Source organism: Furipterus horrens, unplaced genomic scaffold, assembly GCF_987537825.1.
Source record: "Furipterus horrens unplaced genomic scaffold, mFurHor1.1.pri manual_scaffold_1, whole genome shotgun sequence".
Classification (NCBI taxonomy): Eukaryota; Metazoa; Chordata; class Mammalia; order Chiroptera; family Furipteridae; genus Furipterus; species Furipterus horrens.
Window position 1 is genome coordinate 128,161,857 of NW_028327171.1, and position 17,983 is coordinate 128,179,839.

General features: G+C 36.6%; 1 pseudogene; it reads left to right on the forward strand.

Annotated features, from left to right (window-relative positions):
- The first annotated feature begins 16,687 nt into the window (after positions 1-16,687).
- LOC150021905 (NEDD8-conjugating enzyme UBE2F pseudogene) lies at positions 16,688-17,219 on the forward strand (annotated as a pseudogene).
- The last annotated feature ends 764 nt before the right edge of the window (positions 17,220-17,983 follow it).

A 17,983-nucleotide genomic window follows, 5' to 3' on the forward strand; every position in this document is an offset into this window, starting at 1 on the left:
TGTACCCTGCTATTTTGCCAATTTTACTTAATGGGTTGAGTAGTTTTTTGGTGGCATCTATAGGGTTTTCTGTGTACACTATCATGTCATCTACAAATAGTGATAGTTTTACTTCCTCTTTTCCAATTTAGATGCCTTTTATTTCTTTTTCTTGTCTGATTGCTGTGGCTAGAACTTCCAACACTATGTTGAACAGGAATGGAGAGAATGGACATCCTTGTCTTATTCCTGATTTCAGGTGGAATGCTTTTAGTTTTTGCCGATTAGTATTATGTTGGCTTCAGGTTTCTCATATTTGGCCTTTATTATGTTGAGGTTCGTTCGTTCGTTCGTTCGGCAGCCGTCTGTCTCGAGAGACGATGGTGTAGCTTCTTAAGAGTCTATCTGCACCGCCGAAAATAGCTGTGCAGTCCAACTCGGGAGTGACACGGTATCTGTCTCCTCCCGTGTTGAATCGACATCTTGCGATGACGCTGGAGTGTCCTCTCCAGTGAAGCTGAAGCTACAGAGCCTGGGCAGGGTGATATGGAGGGTCTGCTGTTGCCCATGCAGCAGACCCCCCCTCTCTTCGCAGCTGAAGGGTCCAAGGGAAAGATGGAGTCAATACAGCTTGGGTTCAGGTGCGCCGCAGGAGTTGCCGGTGTTGACTACAATGTCAAACCGCCTTAGGGACTCCGGCTCCGGATTTTCTGTCGGGGTTTACTCCCTTAGCCTTTCCCCTGAAGAGGTATGCCGCAAAGCAGCGGAGGTTTTTTGGAGTCAGAGTTTTTATGCTTCCTCTATTTCCACTTAGCTGAGTGTTTTCATCATAAATGTGTGTTGTACTTTATCAAATGCTTTTTCTGCATCTATTGATGTGATCATGTGATTTTTGTCTTTCATTTTGTTTATGTGATGTATTACATTTATTGATTTGCAAATATTAAACCATCCTTGCATCCCTGGGATGAATCCCACTTGATCATGATGTATTTTTAATGTGCTGTTGGATCAGGTTTGCCAATATTTTATTGAGTATTTTAGCATCTATTTTCATCAGCGATATTGGCTTGTAGTTTTCTTTCTTTGTTGTGTGTCGACCTGGTTTTGGAATTAGAGTACACTGGCCTCATAGAAAGAGTTTGGGAATCTTCCCTCTTTTTGGATTTTTTGAAATAGTTTGAGAAGGACAGGAGTTAGTTCTTCCCTAAATGTTTGGTAAAATTCTCCTGTGAAGCCAGTAGGTCCAGGGCTCTTGTGTGCCAGAAGTGTTTTCTGTTATTGCTTCAACTTTGCTAGTTGTTATAAGTTTACTCAGGTTTTCTGCTTTTTATTGATTCAGTTTTGGAAGATTATATGTTTCCAGAAATTTGTCCATATCATCCAAGTTGTCAAATTTCTTGGCATAATTTCTTGTAGTAATTTCTTACAATCCTTTGTATTTCTGTGGTATCAGCTGTGATTTCTCCTCTTTTATTTATGATTTTGTTTATTTGGGTTTTCTCTCTTTTTTGCTTGGTGAGCCTAGCCTGGTTAAAGACTTGTTGATTTTGTTATATGAGATTCTTCTATCCTTTTTAGGTAGGCCTCTAGTGCTATGAACTTCCCTCTCAGGACTGCCTTTGCTGTGTCCCATAGGTTTTGGACAGTTGTGTGTCCATTATCATTTGTTTCCAGAATATTTTTTACTTTTTCCTTGATGTTATTGTTAACCCATTCATTATTTAATAGCATGTTATTCAGTCTCCCTGAATTTGAATGTTTTTGAGTTTTTTTCCTTGATATAGGTTTCCAGTTTCAGGTCATTGTGATCTGAGGAGACACTTGATATAATTTCAACTTAATTGAATTTTTTGAAGCTTGTTTTGTGTCCTACCATGTGGTCTATATTTGGAATGTTCCATGTGCACTTGAAAAAGATGTATATTTTGCTTCTCTGGGGTGAAAGGTTCTATATATATCGATTAAGTCCATTTGATCTGGAATGTTGTTCAATGCCTCAATATCCTTGATGTTTCTTTGCTTTGAAGGTCTGTCCATTGTTGATAATGGGGTGTTAAAATCCCCGACTATGAGTGTGTTGCTGTTGATATCCTTCTTGTAGTCTTCTAATATTTTCCTTACATATTTGGGTGCTCCTATGTTTGGTGCATATAAGGGTTATATCTTCTTGATGGATTCTTCCCTTAAGTATTATGAAATTTCCTTCTTTGTCTCTTTTTATGGCCTGTATTGTGAAATCTATTTTGTCTGATATAAGTATTCCTACCCCCACTTTTTTTTCCATGTTCATTTGCTTGAAATTCTTATTTTCCATCCCTCCACTTTCATTCTGTGTAGATCTTTTGTTCTGAGGTGAGTCTCTTATAGACAGCATATATGTGGGTCATGTTTTCTAATCCATTCAGGTATCCTATGTCTTTTGATTGGTGTATTTAATCCATTTACATATAAGGTTATTATTGATAGATACTTACTCATTGTCATTTCTCCCCTTTGTACTTGTGTCCTTCTCTGTCTCTGTCTCTCTCTGTTTCTTCATCTTCTTAAAGCAGACCCTTTGGCATCTCTTGCAATGCTGGTTTGGTAGAGATGTATTCTTTTAGCCTTCTTTAGTCTGGGAAACTGCTTCTTTCATCTTTCATTTTGAATGAGAGCCTTGCTGGGTAGAGTAGTTTTTGGTTGTAGGCTTTTTTTTTTTTTTTTTCATTGCTTGAAGTATTTTTTGCCATTCCTTTCTGGTTGCAGTGTTTCTGTTGAGAAATCCACCGATAATCTTATTGGAGCTCTCTTGTATGTTATTTGCTCTTTCTGTCTTGCTGCCAGTATTTTACATTTCTTGATTTGCAAATATTGTAGCATCCGTGCACCACTGGAGTGGATTCCACTTGGTCATGGTGTATGAAAATTTTAATGTATTGCTGGGTCCAGTTTGCCAATATTTTGTTGTGGATTTTAGTATCTATGTTCATCAGTGATATTGGCCTGTAGTTTTTTTTTATTTGTTGTGTCTTTACCTGGTTTTGGGATTAGGATGATACTGGCCTCATAACAAGAGTTTGGTAGTCTTCCTTCTTCTTAAATTTTTTTGTAATACTTTAATAAGGACAGGAGTTAGCTCTTCCCTAAATGTTTGGTAAAATTCATCTGTGAAGCCATCTAGTCCAGGTTGTGACACCATAACAGTCCTAGAGGAAAACATAGGCATTAAAATTACAGATATCCCACAGAGCAATATTTTTGTTGCTATATCTCCTAGAACATAGAATATAAAGGAAAGAATTAAAAAATGGGAATACATCAAATTAAAAAGCTTCTGCAAGGCTAAAAACATCATCAGCAAAATGAGCAGAGAACCAACCATATAGAAAAACACATTTGCCAATGATACCACAGACAAGGGTTTGATCTCTAAAACATATAAAGAATTCATAAGACTGAACACCAGGAAGATAAACAATACAATTAAAAAATGGGCAAAGGAACTTAACAGACACTTTACCAAGATGGACATACAATAGCCCATAGATATATGAAAGGATGCTCAACATCAGTGGCCTTCAGAGACATGCAAATTAGAACCACGGTGAGATACCACCTCACACCTTTCAGAATTGCCATCATTAAAAAATCAATAAACAACAAGTGCTGGCGAGGATTTAGAGAAAAGGGAACCCTAATGCACTCTTGGTGGGAATGCAGACTGGTGAAGCCTCTGTGAAAAACAGTATGGAATCTCCTCAAAAATATAAAAATGTAACTGTCTTTTGATCCAGCAATCCCACTGCTGGGATTATGCCCCAAGAATCCTGAAACACCAATTCAGAAGAACCCATGCACCCCTATGTTCATAGCAGCATTATTTACAATAGCCAAGTGCTGGAAACAGTCTAAGTGCCCATCATCGATGCATGAGTGGATCAAAAAACTGTGGTACATTTACACAATGGAGTACTATGTAGCAGAAAGAAAGAAGGAACTCCTCCCTTTTGCAACAGCATGGATGGAACTGGAGAGTATTACGCTAAGTGAAAAAGCCAAGCAGTGAAAGAATATACTATATGATCTTACCTATAAGAGAAAACTAATGAACAAAACAGACAAATGAGCAAAATAGTGTACTGGACAGCAAGGAAAAATATATTTATGACTTGGTCATGCTCTAATTCAAGAAACACACTCTAGAGAAATTTGAACAAATGATCATATTGTAATATATACCATTATCTTTATAATCAGTCTAAACTGAAGTCACAAAGAAATAATAAACATGCAACATAAATGCACCTTCTGTGATTGTCACATAGGCTCCAGAAGAGCAGAAGGCCTCACTGTAGGAGGCTTCATCCAGCTGATGCTATAATACAGGGCTGTGCAGACATTTTCAAAAGGTATAATTGCTTCATTTTATTATTTAGATTGGAGATGGTGAATATTTTCTATCCATAACATTAAGCTTAGCATTTTTATTCAATTCTCAGTGGAACTCTGAAATTTTTAGCAGCATTTAGGGACATCTTAGGCATGATTACTACATTGTATTACATTGTCTGGCTGAAAACACAATTTGAGGCTTTGAAGGAGACATATGTCAAATCAAATTCTGTAACAGAAGGCTCACTGGACATAAATTTTACAAATCAAATTTTGTGCAGTATCAAGCAGACACAAGAGCTCTCTGAAAGTCATAGGTGCGTTATAATGTATGGATAAAATCATGGAACTCCAGACTGAATGTCCAGTTATTCCTCCAAAGACTTGCTTCCTGGAAGTGCCTGAGATTCTTCTGGCTTCAAAGTTTACAAACTGAAGTAGGTCCAAATGATGGTTGTTGTCATGATTTGTGTGCTTGATGCGATGTTTTATAAATTGGACACAATGTTTAAAAATTGGGTGATTTCACATGGAATCTATATTCCTAGCTTCTCCTAAAAAAATCAAAATATATAACAACTGGACTAAGGTTCTCTTATGAGAATAAGTACCTGGGTCTCTGTAGAATCTGCCTTCTTTGTAGAGGCAAACCTTCCCCAGCTGTCCCATGAAAACATATGTACCTACATCTGCTTCAGTCACTTTACCTGCCTGGCCCTAGGAACATTTTAATTTGCTGTCTATAATCTAGCAGCATGTATCTAATTAAAGCAGGTCATTTAGAAACAGAGATGGGTACTGTCAGAGGAGTGAAGCCTGGGAGCTAATTTAATCAATAGTTTTACATTTGCCTTGTTTTCTGTCCTAAGCACAGCCTAACCTATTCATTATAGTGGCTCAGTAAATGATTGTTGGTGACTGTCTTACAGATAAACGCAGTGGGTAGTGCACAGTACTAAAAATCAGAAGGCCAAGTGTTACAGTATGGAAGAGCTTTGCTAAATATCATAATAATATCAAAATATTGTAACACTCCCTACACAAATACAACTATCACCTATGATCTTAAATTTTCATTCCACTTCTTTATAAATTAAAAAATAATCCAGATGTATATATATTTTTAGGTGCTACAGTTCAAAGATACTCAAGAAGCCCTTGCAATGTTAGAATGCTTTCATCTTTAATGCCTCTCAAATGCCTCATTGGCACTTCTGAACTGGAAGCTTTATTCATGCTCTGCAGTCTAGACCTCACTTTCTTTACTCCCATATTCAGTTCAAATCCACCTCATCAACGTTACTTTCTAGTTCTGAAGCCTCTGCTGACTCTCTTCTCTGAATTATGGTAGCTCTGCCTGCCTTTTTCACCCTTGGGAGGGGGTACTTACTATATATTCTCTTTATGATTGCTTTTTTCTGCACTGACTCATCATATAAATTAGTAATACAGTGCATAATGACTATCAAGTTTATAAATTGTATAAAATTCCATCCTTACAATTCATGAAAGTGGCATTCAACTGTATGTATCACCCATATTCCCACAGTTTCCAGTTCAAAATTGAGCACATAATAGGCCCTTAAAAAATGCTTATTAAGTAGATTATTTAATGCAGAAAATGAATGAGGAAATGAGTGTATGAGTAAATAAGCAGATGTACTGGTGAACCATGCATTTCTGTGTGCTTTGGATTGATCATGCATTTCATGTTTGGAATTTTACATTTGTACCATGACGTGCCAGGCCACATTCCCAGCCATGAACTGCTCCAAATCCGAAAACACTGCACCATGCTGCTCTGTTTCTGTGACTTCTATGGTAACACAAATAAATTCAGAACAAGGAGAGAAAGCCAACCTAGTGTGTATAGGAAAACACAGAGAATTAGGAATCCACAGACTGTTTCTGGGTCCAGAATCTGCTGTAAGTGGACACATTTGACTGTGAGTTGCATGTGGATGGCTAGTTGGTCCACTTTAAGATTCAGTTTCCTCATCTGCAGAGTAACAAGGGTAGATTGCATCCAATCTCAGAATCCATCAGCATTTACTTATTATGATCTGAATTAGACTTGGAGAACACTAGAAATTAATTGGCTTTCTCTAACATTTAAAGCATCAAGAAGAAATAATAAATTCTAAAGCACAACAAAAACAAGGAAAAGAATGTTTTCACCAACATATTTTGCTCTGATTGTTGTTGCTTTGAGTTTTTCCATATAGTTACTTTTGATCCATAATGCTGATAAATACCAGGAAAGTTTATCTTGCTTAAGTTATAAATACAGAATGACAGTTATTCTCTCTCTTTTTCATGTCCCTTTATCTGAGCAATCAGGATAGGAACTTGCTGCTTCTAGAATTGAATTCAGTGGACTTGACTTAGAATGTCAAAAAACATTAGGTTAGACTCTTTTATTTATTTATTTAATCCATAACTTATTCAGAGGAAGGTAATAAATAGCAGTTCTAGAAACCATCCTAGAATGACACTCATTACTTCATAAGAGAAATAAAGTGGAGATTCATAAACATTAACATGTTTCAGGATCACTTGGAGGACTTGTTCATACAATAATTACCGGGTCCCCACCACCCTGAAAGCTTTTGATTTAATATTTCTGGAGTGGGACCTGATAATTGTATTTATAACAAGTTCCCAGGTGAGGCTGATGCTGGTGATCAAGAGACCACACTTGAAAACTGCTTTTCTGTAATATAATGTCCTCCTTGAAAGTAAAACAAAGACTCTATCAGCAAAAATTACCAAAATTTCACTAAAACAATTTTTAGAAGCTAACTTGCCCAATAATACAGCGGGAGCATCCTAGCACCTGGAGACAACATGACCACCACATAGGAGTCCTAAAAATTCAAAGGTAAATTAAAAGGCCTCTAAAGTTCTTACATATCTCAGCTGCTATGAAATTCTGAACAAATGGATGAATGAATGAACAAGAGAATCAGTATATTTTATAAAGTGTTTAATGCAGCAAATTTATACTCTAGCCCATAATTTCCTTTAATTAATTTGAGTCTGATTTTTTTGCAGTTGTTATTTTTCATGTACTTCAAAGAGTGAGCCTCTCTGTTCCTCACATTCACAGATTGAAGAAGCTTGCTTTTATCCATCCATCACACACTTCAAATAAGCAGGGAGTTTTAAAAGGTCTTTACTCCCTTTAGTCTGTATCCTGACTGACAGAATAAAAAATTTAAATGAGAGAAAATCAATTATTGATCTACATTCTGTCTTCAAGATGTTTTCGTGCAATTACCCTAAGCTAGTTTTTGCTGGGATTTCAGCAATACACATCATGCTAATTGATTTTGCTTTATTGAAATAAAATTGTAAAGTTACTAGATCTACTTTTGCCCTTAATCTTCCAGGAAATGTTGTTTATGCCAAGAAAAAGAGCCAAGTTGAGTCACAATATGACTCTCTTTTGAAATATTTCTATTATTTTATATTTGCAGAAAACATAAGCCTTTTCAAAAAATAAGCCTTTTATGAGATGTCTCTAGTAATGAGAGACTGGCAGATTTTTAAATACCTGTGTTACAAATTCAACAAATTTGTCTTGAGGGCCACCTGTATGCTTTAAGCATTAATTTATTGATTTTTGTCACTAGTTTTTTTCACCAAACATGTATTGTCACACCCCATGTGTGTTTTAAGGGAAAAGAGAAACAGAAAGCAAAAGAACGTGGATGGATTGCAAATCCAGGAGTTCCCCTGTTGCCTTCTTTGTTTGCTTTTTCTGATCACCTGGCTACAACAAGAAGAGTTAGACTAAAGAACAAAGTGAGGCTCAAAACATTGACTGGACAATATAATATGCAATTGAGATTCCACTTTAATACATTGGACAAATTAATAAGAATCAGTAGCAGGAAGCAAAGCAATGCATAAGGGCAAAACTAGAGGGGGTTGTGGTGTAATGAAGCCATGAAACAATGAACTGATAAGAAAGAGCTGGGGAAGAAGCTTTCAAAAGGCTGCTTCTGGGTCTAAGATTTGAGACTTTATATGTCATATGTATATGCATCTATATATGTATCGCTGTATATAAACATGTGTGTATATTATGTATTGCCAAAATCTTTAATGTAACTTACATATCATTATAATTTACCCCTAAGTGAATCAACACCATTTTCCAAAAACTAATAATTTCCTACCTAACATAATACTATTATCACACCTAACAAAATTAAAAACAGTAATGACTATTATCATCTGATATACTTTCCCCATATCTCAAAATCTGGGAACTTTCCATGGCAGAAACCCTGTCAATAAGTATATAAAAGATATTTTCTTAAAGTTTATTTAATAAATTTAGTTTAAAATTTATTGATAATAGTTGGATATAATGATAGATGTTCCAGTCAGTGCTGAGGTATTTTTACCTTACTACTTTTATTCTACATTTTATTTTAAAATAAATTATTAAAAACAAAGGTGATTACTGTATATTTTTAGTGATCTTTATGTTGTTTTTCATAAAGTTCTAGATTTTTATAAATATTTTGTTGATGGTGATAATGTGGTGTTATCAAACTTTTATTGGAAGAGTACAATGAGAGTTTTGAAAAGAACCTATAATTAATTTTTAAAAAATTCCCTCATCGTGGAAAAACATATCTACAACCCATACAAAACTGAGCACATTGATAAAGTTGATAAAGAGAAAGAGGTAGAAGGCAGAAAAACAGACAAGTAAATAATAGGAAACATGTAAAGACAACAAGAATATGAAGAAATCAATCTTACTACCACTAAAAATTCTGAGGATGCAGGAAAATAATGAGTGAAAATTCAGAAAGTTTATTCAAAAAGAAATGCACAAAGGGTATTTCAGGGTTATTATTTTAAATTATTTTTCTGGACAATCAGGCACAAAGAAAATGTGATAACTAGTAACATGCAACCTACTAAAAATGTTTACAGTCTTTCTTTATTCTCCACACAAAAAATATTATTGTCAATTATCTTTCTATGTGTTCATGTTTTCTATAGACAACACAAGATTTGAGGCCATCTTAAATATCATTGTCTCTTTCACACAACCTGGCAGCATAATGCATTACACATAGCAGAGATTCAATAAATATTTGTTGTCTCTCTGTTTAATGAGAATAGAAAGCCTAATTTATTTTAATTCTTGTAATACCAAATCTAGGCTACTAATAAACTATCCTAGGAGTCCCTGGAAGCATTAACTTTCCTTTTTGAGAATTTTTAATCTATAAAAGCAAACAAGCTCCTTATCTTTAAGAAATAGGGAATAGATCGTAAATGCATGCTCATAGTACCCCAAGATTGCAATGACTGTCCCCATCTTGAAACAATGACAGAAGGTATATTAACCACAAGATCAAGATGCCTAATCAATTTGCAAGCACACAAAAGGGTTCACAATACTGGATAATAACCAGCATGACTTTGCGACCAACAAATCATGTTAAACCAATTCAGTTGCCTCTTCTGACAGAGAGGCAGAACTTGTATGCAGGGAGGAAGGGACAGACATAAAATATTTGGACTTCAGGGAGGCTTCTGACTTTATTCCACATGACATACTCATCAACAAGGTAGGAAAATATGACTTGCTGTCAGAGATGGATTAAATTGATTAGAAATGTAGCTAATTGTGAAGAAAAGAAAAGCTGGAGACTGCATGACAATACAATTACTCAGTGGATTTGGGTCTGGATAATTTCAAGGGCAAGTAAATATAGCAGGCAGAGCAGAACACTGTTAGATGGCAGAACCCTTGCCCATAAATAGAATAGCTCACCTCTTTTAATGGGATTTGTTCTAACTCTGGACATTAAGAAGTGCACAAATGAATGAACACTATGTTATTGTACTCATTGGAAAGTCATTATTTTACATTAAAACTTTGTGTCTCTAAAGTATACTATTAAAATGCAAAAAGTAACTAGATATAATCATTTTCTATTGCACTGTTAAGAATACATCTCCGTCAAGGATAAATTTGACAGATGTCCCAGATATGGCAGATTGAATGAGAACAGGAAAATAAAATGGCTAATTTTCAAGGGGAAAAAATAAGAGAGATAGTTTGGAGGATGTGTGACAGCTAATGGAAAAAGCAATATCTTCCACTTAAGATATTGGTTAAGGTCTGACTCTGAACTCAATATTTAGGGCAGGTCAAACAATTTTTGAATCAATCAAATCACCTGGAGGAACTACCATAGAAATTTGGTCAGGACAATCAACAAAGATTGGCGACTGACAGTGTGAGAACTAGAAGCTGATCTGGGGATTCCAAAACTACTGCGTCCAAGATTTGGATGCAGGATCCTGGCATGAAACATGTGGCAAAATTTGTTCCATGGCTTCTGCTACCAGAGCAGAAGAAACATTGTGCTGCAATTGCTAATGACTTAATTCAACCCCTTACCAATGAAGAGACAGAGGCATTATTTCCCTATGTACAGTGTTTCTTGTATCTTGTATCTTCCTCAATCAATGTCTCTATTTTCCATTAAAAAAGAAATTGGGTGAGGAATTGAAAAATCATTAATTATAACAAATCAGCTGTAAGTAATTCCTCATTAAACACCCATTACATATCCATCTCTACTTAGAGAGAGCCTCTGTCCTCAAAAATCTGTAGCACAAAAAGAAAAAGTAACACCTATGAAGATATGTGTTCTGATCTCTCCTCTCTTCAACATCTATGATCTTTCTCTCAACCTGAGTCTTTCTTACTTTACATGTATCCTAGTGCCCTTTCTCTAAAATCTTGCACTTGATTTTATGATATCATGTGTGGTGGTTTTGAAAGATATCTAAAAATTCTTTGAGATTTCTACTGTAAAAAGGTGGATCCTAATTCTTCTCCCCTTAATTGTGGGTTGTACTTAAAGACTGCTTCTACCAATATGACAAAAATGCTGGTGTGTCACATTGGAGAACATGTCTTAAAAAGCACATATAATATTAGTCATAAGAGAAATATTGATATACATGGTAACAATACAATTAAAAACTACTATTTATTAAGACATATAATAAGTAAAGTGGCAAAAAAACAAATCACAGAAAGTAGGAAGATATTTTTAACCAGATCATCAGAATACACAGGGAACTATACATTGACAAGAAAAAAATTAAACAAATTAATAAAAACAGTAGGCTTAAGACTTAACTGGATATTTAATTGGGAGTAAAAATAAGAAAATCCAATTGACCAATGCAAAAATCTGGTCAACTTCATTAGAAATGAGGAAATTGCAAATAGAGACTAAAGCAAAATACAACTCTACATTCATCAAAGTGGCTAAAATAAAAATCTGGGGAAGTCCAGTATTGGTGATGATATAAAGCATTATCTGCTAAAATTAAAACCAGTCTCACACTACAACTCATAAATTTCACTCCGAAGTAAATATACTGTAGAAACCATGGATACACAGGCACCAGATACATGTACAGTAACTTTAACAACAGTGCTTCCGGTGGAAACAGGATTCCTCCGTGGAGTTGTGAGAAAAACATTTTGGGACTCACACATAGGAGAATCTGAGCAATAGTGGCACTATTTATTGGAATTAAAACAAAAGACTGCCCCCAGATGTTTGATGTCTCATCCATGATCAAGTGACTCAGCTTTCAGGTAGCTCAGCTTCATCTCACTGAGGAAGTAGTCCAATCTCTGGGGCCTCATACCTGTACGAGAGCCTGTCAGGCCCAGAGGGCCAACATTCAGAGATGCAGAACTTCTCTGTGTCTCACTTCACCATCTGTATGTATCTGCCACCAAGGCCCCATGGCTCTTGGCCCACGACCTGCGCTGCACTTGGGCTTGCACGTCAGCCCACATGGATGCTACAGAGAGAGAATGAACACTCACATAAGCCCCTGGCTTTTGTTAAGCTTTGATTATATTACCTCAGGCTTGGGAGAGAATGAGTTTTCTTTCAAACTAATCAATCTTTTTCCTAATTCTTTGCAGGCTTGTTCTGGGACCTCCCTCTATCCAATCCCTTTCCTGGGTCTTCTGGGGTTCTGTGCCCATATCCAATCTTATCTTTTCCCAGGTCTTCCCAGATTGACTCCTCCCTTTTATTTGTGTTATAATTTTAGCTCCTGCTGCTCATGCCTCAAAGTAGAAGACCCCCTACCCTACCCTACCCATGCCATCTTGTCTTCTACTGTGCATGCCTCAGCAGAAGAATTTCCCCTCTACTTATTCTCCCTTCCTGCGGTAGTCTGTGGAAATGGACTCGTTGTTTCCCTGGGAAATTGGTTCCTTCCTGCTCTGGGATTAAGTCTCTTTGGCAGGGACTAACTAACTGCTGTAATAACAGCATAGATTTTGTGACCAAAGCCTAGGGAAAAATTATTTCAGCAGCAGAAAATGTAAAGTTTACAAAATGCAGCAATAAAAATAAACCTAAAGCAATGTGAATCAATTTGGATGAATTAAATAAACATAATATTGAATGAAAAAACACAAAAGAATATAGATATTGTAAATTACAATACATTGCTCATATTAGGTTCACAAAATAAAAACTAAAAAGTAATATGAAGGGATGCATATATTGGTGCTAAAATTATAAAGCAAAGCATGAAAGTTCAGCATAGTGGTTACCCCTAGCAGGTAGAGAGAGCTGGAGATATTCCAGAGTGAATATACAAAGAGCTTCTGGAATGCTGGCAATGTCTTCTTTCTTGACCTAAGTTGTGATTCACAGGTTTTCTTTTATAATTCATCTCAATAGATTATTTATGTTTTACACAATTTTTCTGTGTGCAATATTTTAAAAGATTTATGGAAAAGTAACAACAAAATTTATACCACAACCCCACCAATTAGCTTCAGTACCTGTAACTTTATAATTGCCCCCTGGGTTTTTCCTCAAGAATCCCATTAAATGGTTAAAAAGATGATTTTACATTGTTTTCCTGAATCATCCAGCTTGCAAATATTCATTAAACAAATTCTACTTAAATTTCTATTATGTGACAGGCACTGTTCTAGGTATTTAGATTTACAGCAGTGAAATAATAAAATAAAATATGCTGCCCTCACTTATGAAACATATATTCTTGTTTAAGTTTAAAATAACTAATAATTTTAGCAATTATCATTATAAAAATAAAGTGAACCTAGCCTCAGGAAAGACTGCATCCAGGGATTCAAATAGCATTGTGATTCTCAATCTCAACCTGCCTCTCTCTCCCTTAGCTTAAAGTTGTAATTTAGCCTTATTTCCTTAGATCAGCGGTTCTCAACCTGTGAGTCACGACCACTTTGGGGGTCGAATGACACTTTCACAGGAGTCATTTAAGATCATTGGAAAACACATATATAATTACATACTGGTTTTGTGATTAATCACTATGCTTTAATTATGTTCAACTTGTAACAATGAAAATACATCCTGCATATCAGATATTTAAATTACGATTCATAACGTTAGCAAAATTACAGTTATGAAGTAGCAATGAGAATAATTTTATGGTTGGGGCTCACCACAACATGAGGAACTGTATTAAAGGGTCGCAGCATTAGGAAGGTTGAGAACTCACTGCCTTAGGTCCTTCCATAAACAGAGGGCATATCCACAATTATCTTTGCAGGCATATTCCTTTAACTTGCAGTTTAAGGAAAAAGAAAGAGCATCTGTCTCCCAGTGTCTATTAAAAATAATCTAGGGAAGAGCTCTGGGTGGCCACATTAGAATCATTATTTCATCTACGAGCCAATCATTGAGAAGAAGATAATTGTGTTCTATGACTGGCCAAGCCTGGCCCTTATACCGAGCCCTGTGATCAGAGAAACCTGGTATTGTTGTTGTTAGCCCTACTAGAACAGAATGAAGTTGGTATGGGAAATTTCCAAGCTAAAGTGCTAAATTAGAACTTTAAGTGGTGCTGAGTAGACTAAACAGTTGATGTGCTCTCCAATAAGTAGACATAATACAGATCAGATTGTGATTAGGGTAATCATAAAAGTAAAATATAAAAAAGCCCTGCAGGATCACAGAGAAAGGAATAGTTATTTCTAACTGAAAAACCAGGGAAAGTTTTTTCATCTCATACCCACCTTCTCTCACCCCATAGAACCAGGTGTCAACTTAACCCCTGAAGGAATGACACTGACCATTTTATTGAGAATGAAAGAGATGCCGATCTGAGAGGAGCCTTAGTGTCATGCCAGCCATGCCAACACATTCTGAAAAGGACAAGTGATTTATAGAATTGCACACCTAAAACCTATATAATTTTATTAACCAATGTCTCCCAATAAGTTCAATTTTAAAATTTAAAAATAAATTAAATAGGCCATTGTCCTTTCTCTTCTCACAATCCAAAAGAATTGTCTATAATCAATTATACTGATGTGACCAGACTTTAAAATGTCTTCACTCTGACCCCCGCTCTTGCTTTGGGACTCTCAAAAGCGACTAAATCTTCACACCCAGCCTCTCCCCTTCATGATTTTATACTGTGTATACATCTCTCTCTCTCTCAGTCCTACTGCAGGATAAAAGTCCCTTTAGAGTAAGTGACTGTGCCTCCCTCATCTTTGTGTTTCTTGAACTCATAACATAATCTTGGACCAATAACCTAATGCTTTATGCAGAGCAGACATTTAATAATGGTTAACTGATAATTTTCAAAAATTTACATTAAATTGCAAGTGATTCTGCCATCATTTATCTTTCCAAAATTCACATGAATCAGAGAAAATGCTTACAGATCTAATAACTACATTTTGAGATCAGGGGACCAGAACTGAGACGTACAAGAGAGTGCTCTATGGCTAGTTATAGGGATACAGGCACGTAATAATTAAAAGCATGGAATCCACTATCAGATATCTCTTGAGTACAAATCTTAGCAATCTCGTTAAACTCTGTGACACTCATTTCCCTATGCATGATATGATATAATGCCCTTCTCGAAGGGTTAGTGTGGAGATTAAGTGAAATAATTTATATAAATTGAATAAACTTTCATGTAAATAATAATTAATGATGTGTGTGTGTACATAAGTTATATTTTGAGCTCCTGGTCATCCTATGTAATGGAAGCCTTATCTCAGCTAGTTTGGGGTCTCTATTCTTTCCATAGGGTTACCTCTAATTTGGGGAACCATTTACAAAGTTCCAAGGTGTGAAGCCAGGTAGGGGCATCAGTTCCACAGATATGCACTGAAATAGCTGGACTTTTACATGGCTGACACACCCATAGCTCCCATCTTCACTGATCCTTAATCCCATGGGCGCTCTGCTAGTTCTGTGCACAGCTATGGGAGAAACCTGCATGAGGTTGGCTGTGGCCCTGTCTGCAGTCTCAGAGTATTGTTCCCTAAAGAAAATACAGAACCCCTCTAATTTGTCCACCTCCAAGGTCCTGTCAGAGGAACACTAAGCAAGGCTCTCTCTCAGGGACCCACCAAACTCTCTAATGTCGGTGTTTCTCTTGCCCCTAGCTTCTCCCACAATCTGAGAAAGTTTCTCTGTACTGTGTATAGGGTGAGCTCAACTTTTCTCAAAGTCCATTTCTCCCAAATATTTTGCCTTTATTTTGGGTGCTCTCAGATACCCTAACAAGTCTTAAGTACTTAAAACTAAAGCCAAGAAAAGTGTCTTTTTTTTTTCTTTGCCTTTTTTACTTTGCCCTTCACCATGGTTAATGGAGTTAGAAGAGAAAAGCAAGGCCACAGGTAGAATGAAAGCACAGAGAAAATACTGGGAGGAAAATCCATCCAACAAGTGACATTATTATTACTAGTTCAACAGCAGGTGAGGATGGCCAGAATACTTCAGATACTTTAATTTCTTCATATTCCTTGAAAAAGAGTGTCCCAAAGTGGGAACTCTATTTTATAAGATTACTGACCAATAACAGTTACAATTGTTCCACAGAGAACATGCTAGTTTTGGAAAGAAAGAAGTAGACTGCAAGCAGAGTTTGCCCTCCAAGCACTCCTATTTACCCTCCACTTTGTATTTTTCCTTTCATTCAGGCATTCATTTTCTTCACCTCCCAGAGAGATTCATACAGATCTTCCCTCCTTAGATGGAACCACGGGTCAATAGGTAACATTCCTTTACCACAAATCCCATTCCCTCTGTAATTTAGCTCATACTCATGTCCAAACTGAAGGCTTTAGTGACCTAACACTTCAGAGGATACTTTCATTTAAAGAACACTAAAGAAAGGAGTCTGAGTCCCAGGCCCAGAGCCAGTCTGGCTGTGAGGGGTCAGGGGCCATGGTGTTGGGCACAAGGCCTGCCTCACCTGTCTCGGGCTGACCAGCATAAAGGTAATAGCAATGCTGATGCTGGCAAACGAAGTGAAGAGGGCCGATGGTCTCAAAGCATCTCCGAGGTCAGCATAGCCTCCAACTCCACTCCGAGGATGCCTGTGAGAGATAGGCTGTTCCTTCAAGAGGTTGCAGAACTTAAAGCTGACTTATACATGAAAAGTGCATTTTGCAGATCCAAACAAGCTCCGATGCTTTCAGGTAACTGTGAGGGTTACTACCTTGGTGGAAAACTTCAGTTTGAAACAGAAGTTTCTGATGTGTTCAACTTGGTGCCTCCCAAAATGAACTGCTTGACCAGGGCCTGGCTTCCCATCACCACAGAGGCCAGCCAAATATGTCTGAGTTTGTGGAGCGAATATTCGATGGCACTGGCTGGGCTCCCACAAGGACATTAAAGGATGTTGTTTGGGGATTAAACTGTTAATGATCTTTTGAATTTTGATGATCCACTGAATACTGAAAATGCGGAACATCACTTAAGGGACAAGGAAGACTTCTGAATAAAGTTGAACACTACATTAAGTGCTATGTTAGATGACAGGAGGGAAAGATTGTAGAGCCACACACAGTGTATTAGAAATTTGTCTCCAAGTTACACAAGAGGGAGCCCTGCACCCCAGTCCTTGTGCTGCTCCAGTCCCACTGACTTGTTCAGAGCCCTGTGACAGTCCTGAAAGGGACCCTCTTCACAACTGTCCATTATAGACAGAGAGTTCCACACAAATACAACATGAAAATGTGTTTGGGTTATAAAAAGTTGTCTGCTTACCTTAACATGCTTACCTTTTTATTATTAAATTTATGGGGTGATGCTGGTTAATAAGATTATATAAGTTTCAAGTGCAGATTTCTATGATACATGGTCTTCATATTGCATTGTGTGCACTCCATCCAAAGTCAAATTTAAAACTGTACAGTATTGGATGTTGAGGAGAATTTTGAGAAGTTGTAATGAACTCAGACTTAAGGCTAGAACTGGCCTACACCCCAAAATAACTTTCCTACACAAGTGATAGTAATGAGGTGCTCACTGTAGCTCACAGATTTGCAATAAAAAATGCACTACAAATTGTGTTTGGATGCAGATTCTCTTAGCTCCTTCCACCAACAGTGACCCTGCCTAGGGGTCATAAAACTTCCCAGAATGCATAGAGGCATTCACTGTAAATCTCTCACTGAAATATGTATTTAATGTAAATATATTTTGCTACAGATCTGTAATTTGTAAAGTTTAATGTTTTGATTATTTTTTCTATTCTATTTTCTATTCTCTTTTAGTTGGTATTTTCATTGTATAGATCA